Source organism: Schistocerca cancellata, chromosome 3 (assembly GCF_023864275.1).
Source record: "Schistocerca cancellata isolate TAMUIC-IGC-003103 chromosome 3, iqSchCanc2.1, whole genome shotgun sequence".
Classification (NCBI taxonomy): domain Eukaryota; kingdom Metazoa; phylum Arthropoda; class Insecta; order Orthoptera; family Acrididae; genus Schistocerca; species Schistocerca cancellata.
Window position 1 is genome coordinate 522093108 of NC_064628.1, and position 22468 is coordinate 522115575.

The following is a 22468-nucleotide window of genomic DNA, read 5'->3' on the forward strand; positions in this document are numbered from 1 at the left end:
AGACTGACACTCGGCAGGCGCCAAGGTGACACCCCATTCATTTCTTTCTCATAATAACACTCTCCTCCAATGGAACGTTTGTGGCCTTCAGTCCTACAGAGGATTTATGGCTGCTTTTAGCATCGCAGCATCCCTTCTACTCTGCCTTCAGGAAAAAAAATTACGCCCTCATGACCGCTTTCAGATTTCACATTCCTCCCCAGTTCACTATGGCCTTCCCCATCAGGTTGGCATTCCATCCCAGGGGGCATCATGCTACTCATATGGGATGACATTCATAGTCAACCCATCTCCCTGATTATCCATCTTCAAGAGTTACAGTTGACCTTTTCCTTCATCACCTGATTTTTTCCCTCTCTACCATTTATGTCTCTCCATCATTTGATGTCACCAGGCCAGGCTCCTCCCTGGTGACCTTCGAAGAACAAGATTTCCCCAGTTGTGATGACCAGGTGGAATATCTCACAAACATTATCCTTATCGCCGCAGAACGTTCCATTCCTAGCACTTCCTCTTTACCATGCCATGTTCCAGTCCCTTGGTGGACTGAGGCATGCCGCGACGCAATTCGCGCGCGGAGACATGCTTTTCGCGTTTTTAACCGTCATCCTACGATGGCAAACTGCATTCATTATAAACAGATGTGTGCAAAGTGTCGTTGTGTTCTTCGCGATAGCAAAAAAGCTAGTTGGCTTTCATGCATTATTTTTTTAACAGTTCCACCCCTTCCTCTGTCGTGTGGGCCAACCTCCGACAGCTCTCTAGGACCAAGATCCACTCGCCAATTACCGGCCTGATAGTAGCAGACGATGTTACTGTGGACCCTACTGCTATCTCCAACACCTTGGGCCGCCATTTTGCGAAACTTTCGAGCTCTTCCCACTATCACTCTGCCTTTCTCCATCGGAAACGAGCGGAGGAGGATCGGGCGATACCCTTCTCATAATCGTGCTCTAATGCCGCCTTTACTATGAGGGAGCTAGATCATGCTCTCAGTTCATTCCGATCCTCCGCCCCTGGGCCAGACGCTGTCCACATTCACTTGCGGGCAACCGCATCTGGGCAGAAGGCACATTTCCCGAACGTTGGCGTGAAGCCACCGTCATACCCACACCTAAATCCGGTAAACAAAGAAACTTTGTTTCTAGCTACCACCCATCTCTCCCACCAGCTGTGTTTGCAAGGTGATGGTTGGTATGGTGGCTTGAGTCTCACAATTTACTAACGACTGCACAGTGTTGATTTCGAGGGCAGTGTTCTGCAGTTGACTATCTCGTTACTTTGTCCAGCCATGTCACGAATGGTTTTCTGCGGAAATTGCAGACTGTGCCAGTGTTTTTCGATTTGGAGAAGGCCTACGACTCCTGCTGGAGAACTGGTATCCTCTGTACTCTTTACAAGTGGGGCTTCTGTGGCTGCCTGCCCTGTTTCCTTCGAGAATTTTTAAAAGACCGAGATTTCAAGGTGCATGTGGGTTCTGCATTGTCGGACACCTTTATCCAGGAAACCGCTGTGCCTCAGGATTCCGTCCTGAGCGTCGTCCTCTTGGCTGTTGCCATTATCCCTATAATGACCTGTCCCCTGTCAGGCATCTCTGGCTCCCTTTTTGTTGACGATTTTTCCATCTATTGCAGTTCTCCATGGATTGTCACATAGAGCGGCGTCTTCAGCAATGTCACGATCGTCTTTGCTCCTGGAGCATCAACAATGGCTTGCGTTTTTCCATTGACAAAACCGTCTGTATGAATTTCTGCCGGCGCAATTGGTTTCTCCTAACATCTTGACATCTTGGACCTGTTGCACATATGAAGCCGGCCGGAGTGGCCGAGCGGTTCTAGGTGCTTCAGTTTGAAACCGCGTGACCTCTACGGTCGCAGGTTTGAATCCTACCTTGGGTATGGATGTGTGTGATGTCCTTAGGTTGGTTAGGTTTAAGTAGTTCTAAGTTCTAGGGGACTGATGACCTCCGATCTTAAGTCCCATAGTGCTCAGAGCCATTTGAACCATTTTTGAAGCTGCGAAATTCCTGGGGCTCATGCTCGATAGGAAAATCTCTTGATCCTCCCACGTGTCTTACCTGCAGCCGGCTGTACGCGGTCCCTCAATGTCCTACGTGTCCTCAATGGTACTACCTGGGGTGCAGATCCAACCCACCTCCCTCCGTTTGTACCGTTCCCTTGTGTGTTCGAAACTAGACTATGGGTGCTTTGTTTATGAGTCTGCACGTCCGTCCCTCTTACACTGTCTCAACACTATCCACCATCGTGGCATCCGTTTCGCCACTGGCGCCTTTTACACTAGCCTGGTTGAGAGGCTGTATGCTGAAGCTGCTGCACTACCACTGTCCTACGGCCGTGACTTTCTCCTTAGCAGGTATCCATGCCGTTTATCTTCCATGCGTGGTCACCCATCCTATGCCTCCTTCTTCGATGATTCCTTTGATCGCCAGTATGGGGCGAGTCCCTCATCTCTGTTACCTAATGGAGTCCGCTTTCAGCATTATCAAATGACGATGGCTAAAACGGCAGTACCCAATACGCAGCCTAGTTAAAATGACCTCCTCCCGGCGGAAGGGCCGAGAGGAGATTGTCCAAGCCGCTGGGAAAGGCTTAATAAGCCAGAGCTTATTCCCATGAAGAAAGGAGCATTGGCGATGCCAAAGGGACACCACCTCCTGACAGACAGCAACACAGAGGTCATCGAAGGGAATTTAGGAACTAGCGGGCTGTGGTACGAGGACTGCAGCCATGGCAGCAGCGCCAGCAGCCTCGTTTCCTGGCAGACCGACATGACCTGGAACCAACATAAACATCACAGTGGCTCCACCAAGAGTGAGCAGGTGACAGTTTTCCTGGACCCGTTGCGCTAAGGCATGGGCGATGTATAGTGCACATTGACTTTGAAGGCCGCTGGGTGGGTATGAGCAGAGGACACAATTGAAAAGTCTGTGTCGCCGAATGTACTCCGTGGCCTCTGGCGGCTTAACTTCGCATCATCTGCAGCTTTCCCAGTGAACTATTCATCACCGTGGCTTCGTGAAGCGGCCCGTGTTAACCTTGGCCTTCATTCACTTCCTAAGCACACTACTCCAGCCTCGCTCTACCGCCTTCAGTTTCACGACCTTCGCATGGAACTTCGTGATAGTTCCTTTATGTACACTGACTGTGGGGTCGGGTGTGCCTTCGTCATTGACGCCCATGTCTTTCAATATCGACTTCCGGCACACTGCTCAGTGTTTACAGCGGAGCTCTTCGCCCTGTATCAGGCCACGGAGTACATCCAGCGACACAGACTTTTCAATTGTTTCCTCTGCTCATACCCACCCAGCGCCCTTCAAAGTCTAGTTCCTAAATTCCCTGTGTTGCCGTCTGTCAGGAGGTGGTGTCCCTTTGGCATCGCCAATGGTCCTTCCTTCACGGGAATAAGCTCTGGCTTATTAAGCCTCTCCCAGCGGCTTGGACGACCTCCTGTCGGCCCTCCCGCCGGGAGGAGGTCATGTTAACTAGGCTGCGTATTGGGCACTGCCGTTTTAGCCATCGTCATTTGATAATTGGCGCTCCCCCACCACTTTGTACACATTGCGCCAAGTTTTAACTGTCCGCCACTTTCTGACGGAATTCCCATGTTTTAACCGTTTACGTTCCCGCTTGGGTTTGCCGTCTGAGTTATGGGCCGTTTTAGAACATGAAGCGCAGGCTGTCGACAGCGTTCTACTTTCTATCCGCCAAAGTAATATGGGGAAGGCTATTTAATTTTTAGGTTTTGACCTCCGTTTCCATATGGTGTCTTTTTTAGCCGTTCCTACACGTCTCTGTTTTTAGCTGTCTTCTCTTATGTCAACTGGGACTGACGTATAGTCGTTTTCTAACTCCTCTCTGTCTTCGTGTTATATAGTTCTGACTTGGGCGCGTATGACCCCAGTTGTTTTTGTGCCCTAAAACAAAACAGAACGCGAAACAAGAAATACAGTGACCGATAAATATATTGCAAGCACTTTGAAGAATGAACCTACTAATATTCTAAAGATCGACTAATGAACTGTTTTACCTATCAGCACCTATCACAAAAATAGGAAAAGTAGGAAGAAATGCACTAATGGCCATTAAAATTGCCACACCACGAAGTTGACGTGCTACAGAAGAGAAATTTAACCGACAGGAAGAAGATGCTGTGATATGCAAATGATTAGCTTTTCAGAACATCCACACAAGGTTGGCGCCGGTGGCGACACCTACAACGTTCTGACATGAGGAAAGTTTCCGACCGATTTCTCATACACAAACAGCAGTTGACTGGCGTTGCCTGGTGAAACGTTGTTGTGATGCCTTGTGTAGGGAGGAGAAATGCGTACCATCACGTTTCCGACTTTGATAAAGGTCGGATGGTAGCCTGTCGCGATTGCGGTTTATCGTAGCGCGACATTGCTGCTCGCGTTGGTCGAGATCCAATGACTGCTAGCAGAATATGAAATCGGTGGGTTCAGGAGGGTAATACGGAAAGCCGTGCTGGATCCCAACGGCTTCGTATCACAAGCAGTCGAGATGACAGGCATCTTATCCGCATGGCTGTAACGGATCTTGCAGCCACGTCTCGATCCCTGAGTCAACAGATGGGGACGTTTGCAAGACGACAACCATCTGCACGAACAGTTCGACGACGTTTGCAGCAGCATGGACTATCAGCTCGGTAACCATGGCTGCGGTTACCTTTGACGCTGCATCACAGACAGGAGCCCCTGCGATGGTGTACTCAACGACGAACCTGGGTGCACGAATGGCAAAACGTCATTTTTTCTGATGAATCCAGGTTCTGTTTACAGCATCGCGATGGTCGCATCCGTGTTTGGCGACATCGCGGTGAACGCACATTGGAAGCGTGTATTCGTCATCGCCATGTAAGATGAAGTTAGTCTGCACACTTTGCAAGTAAGAAGTGACCTTCCATAATTCATATAGCAACCTTTGTGAAGAAGAAGGGCTATCTAAAGTGTTGGATGTGGATGTTCGTCTTGTGTACGGTCTTCGTCCCATTGGAAGAGGATATGCTGCAGGTAAGCTCTTCACTGGTATCACGAACATGCCATCACTTCCAAGCAAATTTGGGTACTACTGTGTACTAGTAAGATCCTCTATTGAAGATGTAGCTGTGAAATCCGTGAAGGTAGCAGTGGAGGAATCTGTAGAAATGAATGGTGGTTCTAGGGACCTGAGAGTGGCATTATATGGTTCTCAGTAAAAGAGGGGCCATAACTATCTAAATGGGGTTGTAACTGCTACTAGTTGTGATAGCGCAAAACTAATGGACCTCAAGATATCTTCAAAAAATTGTAGGTTGAAAAACAAAATCAAGAGAGAACACAGCAATATTTGTGAGGCAAATTTTAGTGGGTCAAGTAGGAAAATAGAAGTGGAAGGAGTGAAACAAATTTCTGAACGATCAGAGCTCAGGTACAATGTGAGGTACAAATACTATCTTGGCGATGTTTACTTCAAATTTATAAACACTATAGAGGAACAACATGGAAATAAATTTAAAGTTGAAAATTTGGAATTCACTGGGCACGTGCAAAAGCACATGGGAGCATGACGTCGAAGCCTCAAGCAAACTTCAGGTTCAGATAATCTCAATGCTGAAAACCCAATAGGAGGGAGAGGCAAGGTTACTGATAAGGCGACTGACATCTACAGAGAGACTATGAGTACACAATAACACAGAATACTACTAATGCTAGTGATATGAGCAATGCAGGAATGTATTGAGAAACTTTGGAGGCCATTTCCCATAAATTAGATTTTTGTTAATTTATGAACATTCTCAGCAACCACTCAAGACAGGAAGATGAAACTTTATATAGTGCTCTTTTTGATCAAATTGACATTATAATAGTGTATAAGCAACTTAATTAAATTGGGCATTTTTTTAAAAAATTGGGTTGATAACATAAATACTGTCTCTTCCAACGAATGTCCTCAAAGAAGCCTGTGCCCAAAATATTCCTGGTGGAAATATAATGCCAAAAAAGACTGTAATTGTAAGCACTCTTTGCCTGTATCTGTTGTAGACGCAATAAAACCAATTTTCGTGACTTGGAACAGCCAGAACTGTTAAAGAAATGTTTGCACGGAAAAGCGCAGAATCCTAATGAGAGTGTTAACAATTTAATCTTGTCAGTGACTCCTGAAAGAGTGTCAGTGGGTATCCAAACACTGAACTTCGGCATTTACGATGCAGTAGCAACCTACAACCAAGTGAACAGTCTTAAGTGTGGAGCACTGAAAGGATTAGGATTTCCAGCTGGAGTGAATATCGTGAGAGCACTAAGAAGTATTGACAGAGCTATGGTAACAGGCGCGCAAGAAGAGAAAGGGATATGAAATGTGATGGAACAACAGTACAGAAAAGAAGAGTAAAAAAGAAGCTCTTGGAGGATGAAGTAGACCCTGAGAATCCATCCTATAGTGCAGGAATGTACTGAGAAACTTTGGAGGCCATTTCCAACAAATTAGATTTTTTTTAATTTAAGGAACATTTTCTCAACAACCACTCAAGACAGGAAGATGAAATTTTATATAGTGCTCTTTGAGATGCTTGCATTATAACAGAACCATTTGACAATATGCTCAGAAGTGTATAAGTAACTTAATTAAATATAGCATTTTCAAATAGGATTGATAACAAAAAATTATATAAAGGGAACTATAAAAGATAATAAAATATCCCTGGGTCCTATATTCAAGACTAAACAACTGTATATGTCAAATTAATAGAAGTAATAGTATTTCCATAAACTTTCCTCAGATTTCATCCTTTTAATATAGGACAGCTAAGGCACCTCCGGCTCTCCTAATGAATTGTTTTATCAACACCTATAACCAAAACAGGAAAAGTAGAAAGAAACAATATAATTTTATAGCTGGCAATGTATTACAAAAATTCTACTAGGTAATTTGAAAAATATAATGTTTAATAGCAACACTGTGGATTGGGAATAACTAGAGTGTTTCCTCATGCACACAGAACTTGTGTGTGAATACGACAGTCTCGTCTTGTCAAAGGGACAAGAATGCACCGTCTTTCCACTATTAAAGCATATGTGGTGTCATTCCCTTTCACATGTCTAGTCACTTCATTAAGGATCAAGTGATCCTCTCTACTCTGCCAAATATTCTGTGTACTCCATCTGTATAACACTTTTTTTTTATTTCGAGCTGAGTGTTATACTATCCCGTTGTCTAGGGGTAGCGCCTTTGATTAGTAATCTAAACGTCCTCGGCCCTGGGTTCGAAATCCACTACAGTTTAAATTTGGAATAAAAATCAGCATTGGCGGGCGAAAACTTCCGACATGTCACCCTCGTTCCGCCAAGAGCCTTATCAAGAGGGCAGAGGAGTGGACAGAGGTTCAGGGCACACTCTTACCCATGCGATGAGAAACTGCCTCTAATGGCGAGGAATCAGTAACGATCGGTGGCATCAGGATGCAGAAGGCAGTGGAAACCACTACACTAGAAACACATAATGTACATCCACAGGACATGTGGCCTGTAATTGATAAAGTGTCTTGATGAACTCTGTTGGAAAAAAGTTCCAGACTAGTCCCCCATTCGGACCTCTGGGAGGGAACTGCCAATGAGGAGGTGACCATGAGAAAAAGGTTGAATAACCAACTAAAGGATAACGCTCTATGAGTCGGAGCGTGGAATATCAGAAGTTAGAAAGTGGTAGGGGAGCTAGAAGATCTGAAAAGGGAAATGCAAAGGCTCAATCTAGGTATAGTGTCGGTCAGTAAAGAGAAATGGAAAGATGGCAAGGATTTCTGGTCAGATGAGTAGAGGGTAATATCAACAGCAGCAAAAAATTATATAACGGTAGTAGGATTCATTATGAATAGGAAGGTAGGACAGAGAGTAACTGTGAACTGTTCTCAGCACAATCGACAGCAAACTAACATCGACAACGATGGTTCAGGCGTACATGCCAACGTCGCAAGCTGAATATGAAGAGATAGAGAAAGTATACGAGGACACTGAACGGGCAGTACAGTACGTAGAGGTGAAAATCTAATACAGGAGACTACGGGCTTGGGACAAGGAATGAGAGAGGAGAAAGACTAATTGAGTTCTGTAATAAATTTCAGCTAGTAAAGCGTATACGCTGTTCAAGAATCACAAGAGGAGGAGGTACACTCGGAAAAGGTTGGGAATATGGGAATATCTCAGTTAGATTACATCATGGTCAAACAGAGATTCCGAATTCAGATACTCGATTGCAAAGGGTAGCCAGGAGCAGATGTAGAGTCAGATGGCAATGTAGTAATGATGAAGAGTAGGCTGAAGTTTAAAAAGATTAGTCAGGAAGAATCAATACGCAAAAAAGTGGGACACGGAACTACTAAGGAATGAAGTGATATACTTGAAGTTGTCTGAGGCTATAGATACTGCCATAAGGAAAAGCTCAGTAGGCAGTGCAGTTGAAGAGGAATGGACATCTCAAAAAAAGGACGGGCACAGAAGTTGGAAATAAAAACATAGGTACAAAGAAGGTAACTGCGAAGAAACGATGGGTAACAGAAGCAATACTTCAGTTGATCGACGAAAGAAGGAAGTACAAAAATATTCAACGAAATTCGGGAATACAGAAACACAAGTCACTGATGAATGAAATAAATAGGAAGTGCATGAAAGCTAAGACTAAATCGCTGCAGAAAAAGTGTGAAGAGATCGAAAAAGAAAAAGAAATTATTGTCGGAAGAACTGACTCAGTATACAGAAGAGTCAAAACAACCTTCGGTGAAATTAAGAGGAAGGATGGTAACATGAAGAGCGCAACGGGAATTCGACTGCTAAATGCAGAGGAGAGAGCGGATAGGTGGAAAAAGTACAGTGAAGACCTCTACGAGGGTGAAGATTTGTCTGATGGTTCAAATGGCTCTGAGCACTATGGGACTCAACTGCCGAGGTCATTAGTCCCCTAGAACTTAGAACTAGTTAAACCTAACTAACCTAAGAACATCACAAACATCCATGCCCGAGGCAGGATTCGAACCTGTGACCGTAGCGGTCTTGCGGTTCCAGACTGCAGCGCCTTTAACCGCACGGCCACTTCGGCCGGCGGGATTTGTCTGATGTGATAGAAGAAGAGACAGGAGTAGATTTAGAAGAGATAAGTGATCCAGTATTAGAATCACAATTTAAAAGAGCTTTGAAAGACCCAAGATCAATTAAGGCAGAAGTGGTAGATAACATTCCGCCAGAATTTCTAAAATCGCTGGGATAAGTGACATATAACGACAATGTTGGTTTAGAATGTATGAGTCTGGCAATATACCATCTGACTTTCGGAAAAATATTACCCACACAATGCCGACAATTGCAAGATCTGACAAGTGCGAGAATTATCGCACAATCAGCTGAACAGCTCATGCATCCGATTTGCTGACAAGAATAACATTCTGAAGAATGGGAAGGAAATTGAGAATGTGTTAGATGACAATCATCTTGACATTAGGAAAGGTAAAGGCACCAGAGCGGCAGTTCTGACGTTTCTATTGATAATGGAAGAAAGACTAAACAAAAATCAAGACACGTTCATAGGATCTGTTGACCTTGAAAAGGCGTTCGAAAATGTAAAATGGTGCAAGATGTTCGAAATTATGAGGAAAATAGTGATAAGCTATAGGGAGAGACGGGTAATGTACAACATGTACAAGAGCCGACAGGGAATAATAAGAGTGAAAGATCAAGAACGAAGGGCTCTGATGAAAAAAGGTGTGAGACAGGGATTAAGTCTTTCGCCCCACTGTTCAATCTATACATCGAAAAAACAATGATGGAAATAAAGGCAAGGTTCAGGAGCGGAATTAAAATTCAACGTCAAAGGATATCAATGACACGATTCGCTGATGCCATTGCTATCCTCACTGAAAGTGAAGAAGAATTACATGATCTGCAGAATGGAATGAACAGTCTAATGAGTACAGAATATCTACTGAGAATAAATCGAAGAAAGATGAAAGTAATGAGAAGTAGCATAAATGAGAACAGCTAGAAACTTAACATCAGGATTGATACTCACGAAGTAGATGAAGTAAAGGCAGTAAAATAACCAATGACGGAGCAAGGAGGACATCAAAAGCAGGCTGGTACGGCACAAAGGACACTCCTGGCCAAGAAAAGACTACTATTATCAAACACACGCCTTAATTTGAGGAAGAAATTTCTGAGAATGTACGTTTGGAGCTCTGCATTATATGGTAGTGAAATATGAAGTGTCGGAAAACCAAAACAGAAGAAAATCGAAGCATTTGAGATGTGGTGCTACAGGCGAATGTTGAAAATTAGGTGGACTGATAAGGTAAGGAATGAGTAGTTTCTGCACAGAATTGCAAAGGAAAGGAATATTTGGTAAACAGTGCCGAGAAAATGAGACAGAATTATTGGAACCTGTAAAGATTTAAGGGAATAACTTCCATGGTGCTGGAGGGAGCTGTGGAGGCTAAAAACTGTAGAGGAAGGAGGAGACTGGAACACATCCAGCAAATAATTGAGGACACAATTACAAATGCTACAAATACTGCTCATCACGTTTTTCATGCGACACACAGTGTCGATGTAAGTGTTGGTTTGTTTCCCGTTACAATCAAATTTATTTTTAAAGTGGAATTTTACGTGTCCGTTAAACAGAGCTGTCCCGAATTATCGATATGTGTTAACAGAGGCGCTAAAACACGAAGAATAACAGGTAATCCAGCAGTGCTTATGCATGGCGGTAGTAGTCAGTGCGCTGCTCTTGCACCGCAAACATAGCGGAAATGGGAAGTGCTATCGACGCGCGGTTTTCACAGAATGGGTTCGTAATCAGGGGCTCGTAACGTTAGCCGATAAAACAGATTGTAATCATACTTATAAAGCGTATTTTTTGTGCACACGTAAACTTTTTTTAATGATCAGTGCCTATTGACTTTAACAAGATAAAAGTAGGGTGAATTAGAATGTCAGTGGTGTTTGTTGCAGGATTTTAGTGCGAGTCGTTTACGAGACGTCGTATTTAGAAAAGTTTCCGTATCGAGACTTGTATGTGCCATTCAACCTGCGTAGGTGGTAGGTGCGATGTTGTCATGTTTGCTTACAGTGTGCTTCTTTGTTCCATGGGTACATTGTGACTTGCTAGTCAGTCAGCGTGTGACAGTCCAAGAGTAGGTCGTGAGAGGACGATGCGATTTACCAGTGCAGAGAAAGCCGACATGCTTATGGTGTATGAAGAACGTAGGGAGGATGCTTTTCGTTCTTGTACGATGTGTGCGGCAAGATATCCCAATAGACGTCAACCATCTCTGTAGTTATTTATCAACCTCTTCAACTAGTTACGTAAAATGGTAGTATAACACCTACACAACGTAACAGAAGGGAACAAGTGACGACGGAAGAGAGAGACATTAATGTTCTTGCTGCTGTTGCAGTTGATCCGCACGTTAGCTTCCGTGCAATCGCACAAGAAAGTGGCATGAGTCAGTCAAGTCTCCAAAGCATACTTCATCGAATAGGTGACATCCGTATCACATCTCTCTCCATCAAGGGCTGCATGGAAACGATTATGAGAATCGTGTTAACTTCTGTACATGGGCATTAAAACAGGATACTCCAGATGTAACATATATATTGTTTAGTGATAAGCCACACTTACCAGTCATGGCCAGATAAACCGCCGAAAGAAGCACTATTGGTCTGTTAACAACCCCCTTGGTTTCGTCAGGTGGTATGTCAGCGTCCACGGAGTGTAATCGAGTGGTATGGGATGATGAACCATCAGCTCATATCCCGTTTTTCATAGACGGAAAAGTGAACTCACACACGTATGACAGATTCCTGACAGATCATATTCCACAGATGCTACAAGACTTTCCTCTGCAGAGTAGGAGGAACCTGTGGTACCAACATGATGGCTATTCAGCCGATAGCGCACAAAGTACCACAGCATGTCTTCACGAATTGTGTCCAAATCACTGATTTGGACGCAGAGGACCCGTACCTTGGCCGGCCCGTTCCCCGGATTTGACACCTGTGGACTTTTTTTCTGGCGAAAGCTGAAAGACGCTGTCTGCTATGATAGATGTTATTTTGGTTTAGCCATAAAGTATATGTCATTTAATGTTTCCTTAAGCCGACATCAAATCTGTCACTCTTCAGCTATTTGTCTAGGTTCAAATGGCTCTGAGCACTATGGGACTTAACATCTGAGGTCATCAATCCCCTAGAACTTAGAACTACTTAAACCTAACTAACCTAGGGACATCACACACATCCATGCTCGAGGCAGGATTCGAACCTGCGACCGTAGCGGTCGCGCGGTTCCGGACTGAAGCGCCAAAAACCTCTCGGCCACATCGGCCGGCTATCTGTCTAGGTCCTTGATTGTAGGTGGACATACTGCGTGTATGTCATACAATAACATATATTTGTGTAAAAGTTTTTACAATATATCTTCTGGAAAGAGATGCAGTTTCTTTCGTTTCTAAATTGCTTCCTCCTGAAAATGATGCCTGGATACACCGTAGCCTGCAAACTTCGGTAAAAACGGCGACATTACTTATGACCGTATTATACTGCATTCTTTATCATGAAGCTGGCAGGTGCATCCTTTTCTTCAGGAAAGAAGAGATAAATATCACTCTGTTCAAAGGATAATTAACATATCAATCAGTTTAGACTGTTACAGTGGTAATCGTAGCGACAGACTGTGGAGGTGTCAACTTAGACGCGTGAATTGCTTCTGGTGAAAGTATCCGCCAGCCACACACCTCGATGTAATCCATCGAGAGGGTAGGAAAATTCTGACTTGTAGCTTGCATGGCTGCGGTTGGTAGCGCCTCACCCGTATCTAATAGTAGACCTCTCCCCTAACATCCCAAAAAATTGGAGCATTATAAGTTGTAGTAAAATAGTGTATGTATTAAAAGTCATGTTTTGGCTGAAAATTTTGAGAAAGTGTAAGTACGACAACAATGAGTTGCAGTATACGTTCGCAACACGTCACAGAATAATTTAGAACATTATCTCAGAGTAATTAATAAAGAGATATTCATTTTAAAATTTTGCAGTTAGTAAACCACAAGGACAGACATGGATACCGTAGATGAAACCAAACTTGACAATTCAGTTATTAATTTTCAAGCATAAAATGTCGCCGCAACTAACGCGACGACAAATGATGGCGAGCGTGAATACGTCGGTGAGTAGAGGACAAACGCCAGTATTATTTAAGCTCAGCTTATGATTGAAGATAGCAACGTTGTGATTAATGACATGAATTTACTTACAGTAGACGAAATAAATTCGTGAATATCACCAGGAAACATTTTTTCACCTAAAGCTACTGAAAGGCGCGGTATCGCAGATTCTAGTAGATCTAAAATTTCCGTATCGGGCAAAACAGACTCGAATGTAATCAGATACGATTCAGTAGGTATTCAAAATGTTACCCCAACATTTATACAACGTATGCAAAGGGTGATGAAAACTCTTAGTGGTTTTAGAAATGAACAAACACAAAAGTTTAATGAACAAACATAAAACTTCAAACACACAAATTTGATAATTTAACACAAAAAGTCGAAGATTCTTCAAAGCAACAAACACAAACATTTAATGATATTAGTAATCACGTGACGCAAAAATCTGAGGAAATTTCAAATGAACGAATACCGCTCTGTTCAAAAGAGAGTTAATATATCAGTCAGTTTAGACTGTTACAGCGGTAATCGTCGCGGGAGACTATGGAGGTGCAAACTTAGACGCATGGACCTGTAAAATGATTTAACGCGTAAGGTGTCCGAAATGGGAAAGGCATTAACAGTGGACTTCTTCACAGATCTGTCTCAGGAAATAGATAAGCTAGGTAAAAAGATATCGGATGTTGACAAGGCACAACAGGAAATGGCAGGTAAGTTGAAAAACTTGAGCGACACACAGATTAAAATGCAAGGATTCAATCAGAAATTAATAAACGTGTAGAGGAGATGCAAGATACTATCACCGAGCTGCAAACTATATGTAAATTTTTGCCTGAGGAAGTACAGGAACTGTCTGTAGAATAGGAAAATTTAAAACTGTGCAGTAAGTTCGTAAAGAGAACACAAGAATGGATTGATAAAGGCATAAAAAACTTCATGGAGAGAGTCGAATAAGGATTACTAGATCGGGGTACAACACACAATCACAGAAGGTAGTGCAAGAGCATAAGACCTATATACACTCCTGGAAATGGAAAAAAGAACACATTGACACCGGTGTGTCAGACCCACCATACTTGCTCCGGACACTGCGAGAGGGCTGTACAAGCAATGATCACACGCACGGCACAGCGGACACACCAGGAACCGCGGTGTTGGCCGTCGAATGGCGCTAGCTGCGCAGCATTTGTGCACCGCCGCCGTCAGTGTCAGCCAGTTTGCCGTGGCATACGGAGCTCCATCGCAGTCTTTAACACTGGTAGCATCCCGCGACAGCGTGGACGTGAACCGTATGTGCAGTTGACGGACTTTGAGCGAGGGCGTATAGTGGGCATGCGGGAGGCCGGGTGGACGTACCGCCGAATTGCTCAACACGTGGGGCGTGAGGTCTCCACAGTACATCGATGTTGTCGCCAGTGGTCGGCGGAAGGTGCACGTGCCCGTCGACCTGGGACCGGACCGCAGCGACGCACGGATGCACGCCAAGACCGTAGGATCCTACGCAGTGCCGTAGGGGACCGCACCGCTACTTCCCAGCAAATTAGGGACACTGTTGCTCCTGGGGTATCGGCGAGGACCATTCGCAACCGTCTCCATGAAGCTGGGCTACGGTCCCGCACACCGTTAGGCCGTCTTCCGCTCACGCCCCAACATCGTGCAGCCCGCCTCCAGTGGTGTCGCGACAGGCGTGAATGGAGGGACGAATGGAGACGTGTCGTCTTCAGCGATGAGAGTCGCTTCTGCCTTGGTGCCCATGATGGTCGTATGCGTGTTTGGCGCCGTGCAGGTGAGCGCCACAATCAGGACTGCATACGACTGAGGAACACAGGGCCAACACCCGGCATCATGGTGTGGGGAGCGATCTCCTACACTGGCTGTACACCACTGGTGATCGTCGAGGGGACACTGAATAGTGCACGGTACATCCAAACCGTCATCGAACCCATCGTTCTACCATTCCTAGACCGGCAAGGGAACTTGCTGTTCCAACAGGACAATGCACGTCCGCATGTATCCCGTGCCACCCAACGTGCTCTAGAAGGTGTAAGTCAACTACCCTGGCCAGCAAGATCTCCGGATCTGTCCCCCATTGAGCATGTTTGGGACTGGATGAAGCGTCGTCTCACGCGGTCTGCACGTCCAGCATGAACGCTGGTCCAACTGAGGCGCCAGGTGGAAATGGCATGGCAAGCCGTTCCACAGGACTACATCCAGCATCTCTACGATCGTCTCCATGGGAGAATAGTAGCCTGCATTGCTGCGAAAGGTGGATATACACTGTACTAGTGCCGACATTGTGCATGCTCTGTTGCCTGTGTCTATGTGCTTGTGGTTCTGTCAGTGTGATCATGTGGTGTATCTGACCCCAGGAATGTGTCAATAAAGTTTCCCCTTCCTGGGACAATGAATTCACGGTGTTCTTATTTCAATTTCCAGGAGTGTAGATGGGATCGAAGAGGTAGTCAAGGAGAAGGAAAATGATCTAACTGCCAGGACTGAATCAGGTTCAAGGCAGAGGAAGAAAAAATTGCGGTACAGTTTAACTAGTGGTACTGATATCTCGAAGGAGCCGCTAATCAGTAGCAACCAGGTGCAGCGAGCAGAATAAAAGGCTGCAATATTTGTCCGCCGCTAACCACTTGCCCTTCGGGTGCATAGAAAGGGGAGTATAAAATACAACAGAAACTGCTAATGTTAATACCAGCTGCACAGGCATACACGGAGTATACCCGTATGCAGCCGAACAATGCAAAGGAATAGCAGACGGTGACCCCTCCAGTCTGTCTACTATTGTAGCAGACGAAGGATTATTCCGGCATAAGCAGTTTCTGATTTTTATTTCAGAGGGTAAAAGAACGAACCCCATGTATTTATCAGAGCCTTCCGCAATGTCGTACCACGCAAATGGACCGAGGCACAGAAAATCAGGTTCTTTGTGGGGTACACAAAAGGCGATGCTTTATTATAGGCAACCGATATGGTCTAGCTGTGCCATATTTATGAACAATGTGAGCGTGCCTTCTTGGGCAAATTGTGGTCCATAGCAGTCCGAGACAGGCAAAGGCGAGAGTTATTTAACCTAGCACCAGACAATAGTGAGCGGTGACCGAACGGTTCTGGGCGCTACAGTCTGGAACCGCGCGACCGCTACGGTCGCAGGTTCGAATCCTGCCTTGGGCATGGATGTGTGTGATGTCCTTAGGTTAGTTAGGTTTAAGTAGTTCTAAGTTCTAGGTGACTGATGACCTCAGCAGTTAAATTCCATAGTGCTCAGAGCCATTTGAACCATACAATAGTAAACATGTGGGATTACTGAAGTATGAAAAATATTTGAACTAAACAAGGGATTGGACAAATCTAGTCTCTCACATGGATGTACTAAAAATACTCAAAAGTCGCTTACCAGCACATATCAAGGAAAAATTGATCACGATACCCGAGAATGGTATTGAATACTGGACTCGATTGACCTGATTTGCCGGCCGTAGTGGCCGAGCGGTTCTAGGCGCTACAGTCTGAAACAGCACGACCGCACGGTCGCACGTTGAATCCTGCCTCGTCCATGGATGTGTGTGATGTTCTTAGGTCAATTAGTTTTAAGTATTCAAAGTTCTAGGGGATTGATAACCTCAGAAGTTAAGTCCCATAGTGCTCAGAGCCATTTGAATCAACAACCATTTTGGCCTGATTTATAAAGAGCCGAATAGCAAACCCAGAACAACAATGTGCGAAGTGACCCTCTGAAAAATAATGATCTGCGAAGTAGGAATGGCGGAAGCAACCAACCCATACCACCCTAGCAATAATAATCACACGTAACTATGGTAACTGGGGAAACCAAGGACACAAACTAGGTTTTAAAGGAAACCACAACCCTAATTACAATGGACTGTCTTATACCAAACAAATGGGTTTCGGACAACAGATTCAAAATGTAATCTCAGCAAGCAGTAATAACCATTATAGTAATTGGCAATGGCTGACCAGTGGCAGATGGTCAGGCAGCCCTCCTCCTGGTAGCTACAACCAGCAGAACAATAATTAGGCGCCAAGCGGAGGTCAAGATCAACGAGGTCAAAGAGAGTTTAATTCAAGGGCATCGCAAGACAAATTGATGAAGTCAAGACAGTCAAGGCCACACTGGGCATACAATGGAGGTTACAGGTTACCCAGAATGAAGAGGTTCCACCCCCACCACTCTGCTGATCAGGAAAACCAAGACACGAGGCGATAGGCCCCTGTTCGTAGTCTGAGGAAGGGCCTGGAGGCATGCCTACTCCAAATCACCGAGATAGATGGACCCAAGATAATTAGTTTTGCAAGCAGAGCTCTTACTGAATGTGAGAGATTTAGTGACGCAGCTTGAAACTCTCTCTATAGTGTGGGAATTTCAGAAATTCGAGTATTATTTGTGGAGAAAACACACAAAAGTCTACTGTGGCCACCAAGTGCTTTCTTTACTCTTGACATGCAGATTGCTGCATAGAAGAAAAGCTAGGTGGTGCCTTTACTTACAGGAATTCAGTTTCGAGATAGAGAGTGTTTAAGGAATTTAATAGATTTACTCATTTTTACACACCACAGAAACATGCAAAACATATAATGGTCATTTCGCGATTTCAGCAATTCATTAATAATTTGCAATCGGGTGTACCCTGGGCGTCATATTTCTCTGACAGCTGATGCTTTCACAACAGAAACATCATCTGAAGAACAACTTTTCAAAACGCATTATGTCCACTCGTGGACAGAATTGAGTTTGATATGAAATCCGGTATTTTATTACCCGCTCCACACACTCGTGCCATCAGATTGTGCCCAAACGCATTTTAACATCTTCAAAAAGAACACTGAAAAATAGCAGCTGCAACAAATAACATTTTTCCTCTTGTATGATTGAATCAAACTGTATTAAGTCCAACAGCTGCCTTTATTTTGTTACAATGAAAGACTGGTAAAGTAAAGTGAAACCCTTTAAATGACAACAATGACCAGTTAATATTCGTTTTCAGTATTACAACATTTTTGTGTATAAAAGTTTATCATTCTGTCTGTTAGAGTTATAGAAGGCAGACGTAAAAGCGTTGTTGTGCTAAGATGGAGAGTATTATAGCGAGTGAATGTGTGACTGACTGTTCGGGAGGAAATGAATCGTGGAACGAGACAACGAATGAAGAGGTATCAAAAAGGGAATTAGAGTATGAAAACAGGTAAGAGTAGAGAGTAATAAAATTCTGTTATTGCAAAGCTATACAAATTAATCTATTTGTACTTACCTGTGTAATTACTTCTCTTGTCATTTGTTATTGTCAGATATCGGGGTAATGATCCTCATGTCATGAGCTTCGAACCTCCATTCCAGCATAAAGTAGGACGCTTTTGCTGTTGTTCGATTCCTGTTAACAGTATACACAAAACTAAAAGGTTAGTGTTTGCGAAGGAACTTGCACCCTTCTTGCAGCGGTTTACCGTAGGTCTCTAGAAGAGCGTAGCGTTCCAAAGGATTGGAAAAGGGCACAGGTCATTCCCGTTTTCAAGAAGGGACGTCGAACAGATGCGCAGAACTACAGGCCTATATCTCTAACGTCGATCAGTTGTAGAATTTTGGAACACGTATTATGTTCGAGTATAATGACTTTTCTTGAGACTAGAAATCTACTCTGTAGGAATCAGCATGGGTTTCAAAAAAGACGATCGTGTGAAACCCAGCTCGCGCTATTCGCCCACGAGACTCAGAGGTCCATAGACACGGGTTCCCAAGTAGATGCCGTGTTTCTTGATTTCCGCAAGGCGTTCGATACAGTTCCCCGCAGACGTTTTATGAACAAAGTAAGAGCATATGGATTATCAGACCAATTGTGTGGCTCTGAGCACTATGGGACCCAACTTCTGAGGTCATTAGTCCCCTAGAACTTAGAACTAGTTAAACCTAACTAACCTAACGACATCACATACATCCATGCCCGAGGCAGGATTCGAACCTGCGACCGTAGCGGTCTCGCGGTTCCAGACTGCAGCGCCTAGAACCGCACGGCCACTTCGGCCGGCAGACCAATTGTGTGATTGGATTGAAGAGTTCCTAGATAACAGAACGCAACATGTCATTCTCAATGGAGAGAGGTCTTTCGAAGTAAGAGTGATTTCAGGTGTGCCGCAGGGGAGTGTCGTAGGACCGTTGCTATTCACAATATACATAAATGAACTTGTGGATAACATCGGAAGTTCACTGAGGCTCTTTGCGGATGATGCTGTGGTATATCGAGAGGTTGTAACAATGGAAAATTTACTGAAATGCAGGAGGATCTGCAACGAATTGACGCATGGTGCAGGGAATGGCAATTGAATCTCAATGTAGACAAGTGTAATGTGCTGCGAATACATAGGAATAAAGATCCTTTATCATTTAACTACAATATAGCAGGTCAGCAACTGGAAGCAGTTAATTCCATAAATTATCTGGGTGTAGGCATTAGGAATGATTTAAAATGGAACGATCATATGAAGTTGATCTTCGGTAAAGCAGATGCCAGACTGAGATTCATTGGAAGAATCCTAAGGAAATGCAATCCGAAAACAAAGGAAGTAAGTTACAGTACACTTGTTCGCCCACTGCTTGGATATTGCTCACCAGTGTGGGATCCGTACCAGATAGGATTGATAGAAGAGATAGAGAAGATCCAACGGAGAGCAGCGCGCTTCGTTACAGGATCATTTAGTAATCGCGAATGACTTACGGAGATGATAGATAAACTCCAGTAGAAGACTTTGCAGGAGAGACGCTCAGTAGCTCGGTAGGGGCTTTTGTTGAAGTTTCGAGAACATACCTTCACCGAGGAGTCAAGCAGTATATTGCTCCCTCCTACGTATATTTCGCGAAGAGACCATGAGGATAAAATCAGAGAGATTAGAGCCACAAGGAGGCATACCGACAATCTTTCTTTCCACGAACAATACGAGACTGGAATAGAACCGATAGAGGTACTCAAAGTACCCTCCGCCTCACGCCGTCAGATGGCTTGCGGGGTATGGATGTAGATGTAGATGCTAAACCAGACAAAAAGGAACAAGATAAAAGGCTTTCCTTCCTTCTCAATGTGAGCAGTCCTAAGCGCAGGGGAGTACAGAATGATGCGAAAAATAAACTAACTGTCATCATGTAAGTGAAACATCGTCACATTTATGATTTATTACCCTGATAATACGTGTTAGACGAATAATATTGTAATTACTACCTGTAATGCTTTTCAGGTTTATTCAGAAGGTGGTAGGGCTCCTGTGAGTGCTGCTTTCTTCAGGAAGCTTTTTGGCATCGTCAAAGAAGACTGCATACCATCGCTCATGGCCTTGAAACACGTGAAGGAGTACTTCACAAGAGCGGAGGAGACCATAACGCTGGAAAGTATAGTGCAAAAAGGAAAAAGGTAACTGAATTAATTTCACATCTACAAGCAAGGGAGAGTCACTACACCAGAAGTAAGAGCCAGCGCCTTTATCTCCAAGTGACCTGAGTATAATCAAACTTATCCTCATATATAACAATTCAGTCACACCTGATCTGAAGCTGAAGCTTTATGCGAAAATATTTAATGCAAAATTTAATCTAGGTTTTGAAACTCCTGCTCGCGATACCTGTAGCTTCTGCCACAAAATGCATCACCAATTGAAAACTGCTAGAGACATCAACACAAATAATGAGCTAATGATTGAACTCGGGTCACATAAACTAAGAGCTAGAGCTTTTCACAAATTAATGAAGCAAACGTATGACTGTGGCCTAACATTTGCCTTTGATTTACAGCAGGTACAACAAAAATAAAAAATAAAAAAATAAAAATAAAAAACACAAAAAATGAAAAAGTTGTTATATTAACTTAAGTATGTTGTTAAATTAACTTAATTATGTCATGTATTGGAAAATTTGACTCGTTCCACATCATTATGAAATATCGTATTCATGATCCATGGAACTAGTATTAATCTAATCTAATCTAATCTCAAAATTATCTATTGGTGAGGCATACTATGCAAGACAGATATCTATGTACTCCTTTTGTGTAACAAATGTGGCAGTTGCAGAACCTACATTTTACATTTTGAATGAAACACAGGCAGTTAGAGGGTCACAGGAAATTTCCTTGGCCATCACCGATTTCTTAAAGAAATTGACCATTGACATATTTGTCACATTTCTTAGATTGTTCGCAGACGGATATGCTGGCCAAAACAAAAGTCATCACGTTATTCATGCAATTGCTTTCTGGTTATTCAAAGAATCTCCAATGCACCTGACTTATGTACTTCTCTGCTTTCCCGTTAGAGGACATTCCTTTTTACCTTCTGACAGAATATTTGGACGAGTAGAAAAGAAACTTAGTAAAATTTCAGAAATATTGAATCCAAACATGTACCAGCATGTTTATGCAGAAGTGGGCAAAACAAGGATTTTAGGAAAATATTTGATTTCAAGGAACTGTAAATGGCCTGTAAATGTGATCAGTTATCTGAAAAGGATCCAATTGAAGGGTGAAAGGGCAACTGATGTGAAATCAAAATGCACATCACCTACTATTCTGATGATCTTTCAAAGCGCTTTTTGCTATTAGGTAAATGTGGATAAAGCTTGAACAATGTATCAAATACCTCCAAAGTATCATCACTGAAGAGGTTGAAACAAGAAAAGAAAGACGATGTCTTCCTCCCTCCTCAGATATAGAAATAACTGGAGAGAAAAAGAAATACTTGATTTTTCACTCAGACTATCAGCCTTCCATGTAACGAACTTATTGCCCAAGATTTGTGATTGTTTAGAAGAGGAGCCTGTTTTGGGAAAAATAGTGTAACTTTGTTATTGTAAATGAAGCACATTTTCGTTTATGTTCCTACTTCTGGTGTTAAAATGTTTTACTGAATGCTAAAAAATGTATTTTCCAACAACAAAAAGTATTTTTACCAGTTCTGTGTCACTTGAAACTAATCAAAACGCATTATGTCCAAAATAGCTTACATCAAAAGGCAAAGTGTCCAACAGATCCCAACAAAACGCATTTTGTCCATCACAAAAGTGCTCATAGCTTGAAAGTATAAAAAGCTGTTTCCTTGTAGTAAACACATTGGTCAACAGCCCTACCTCAGTATGTGGTTTAAAATTCGAAAAAATTAATCGAATATTTTTTGCGGTATAGGTTTTTCGCTTCTCAAAAATTTACTTTTTGGGACATAATACGTTTTGTAAAGTGGCTCT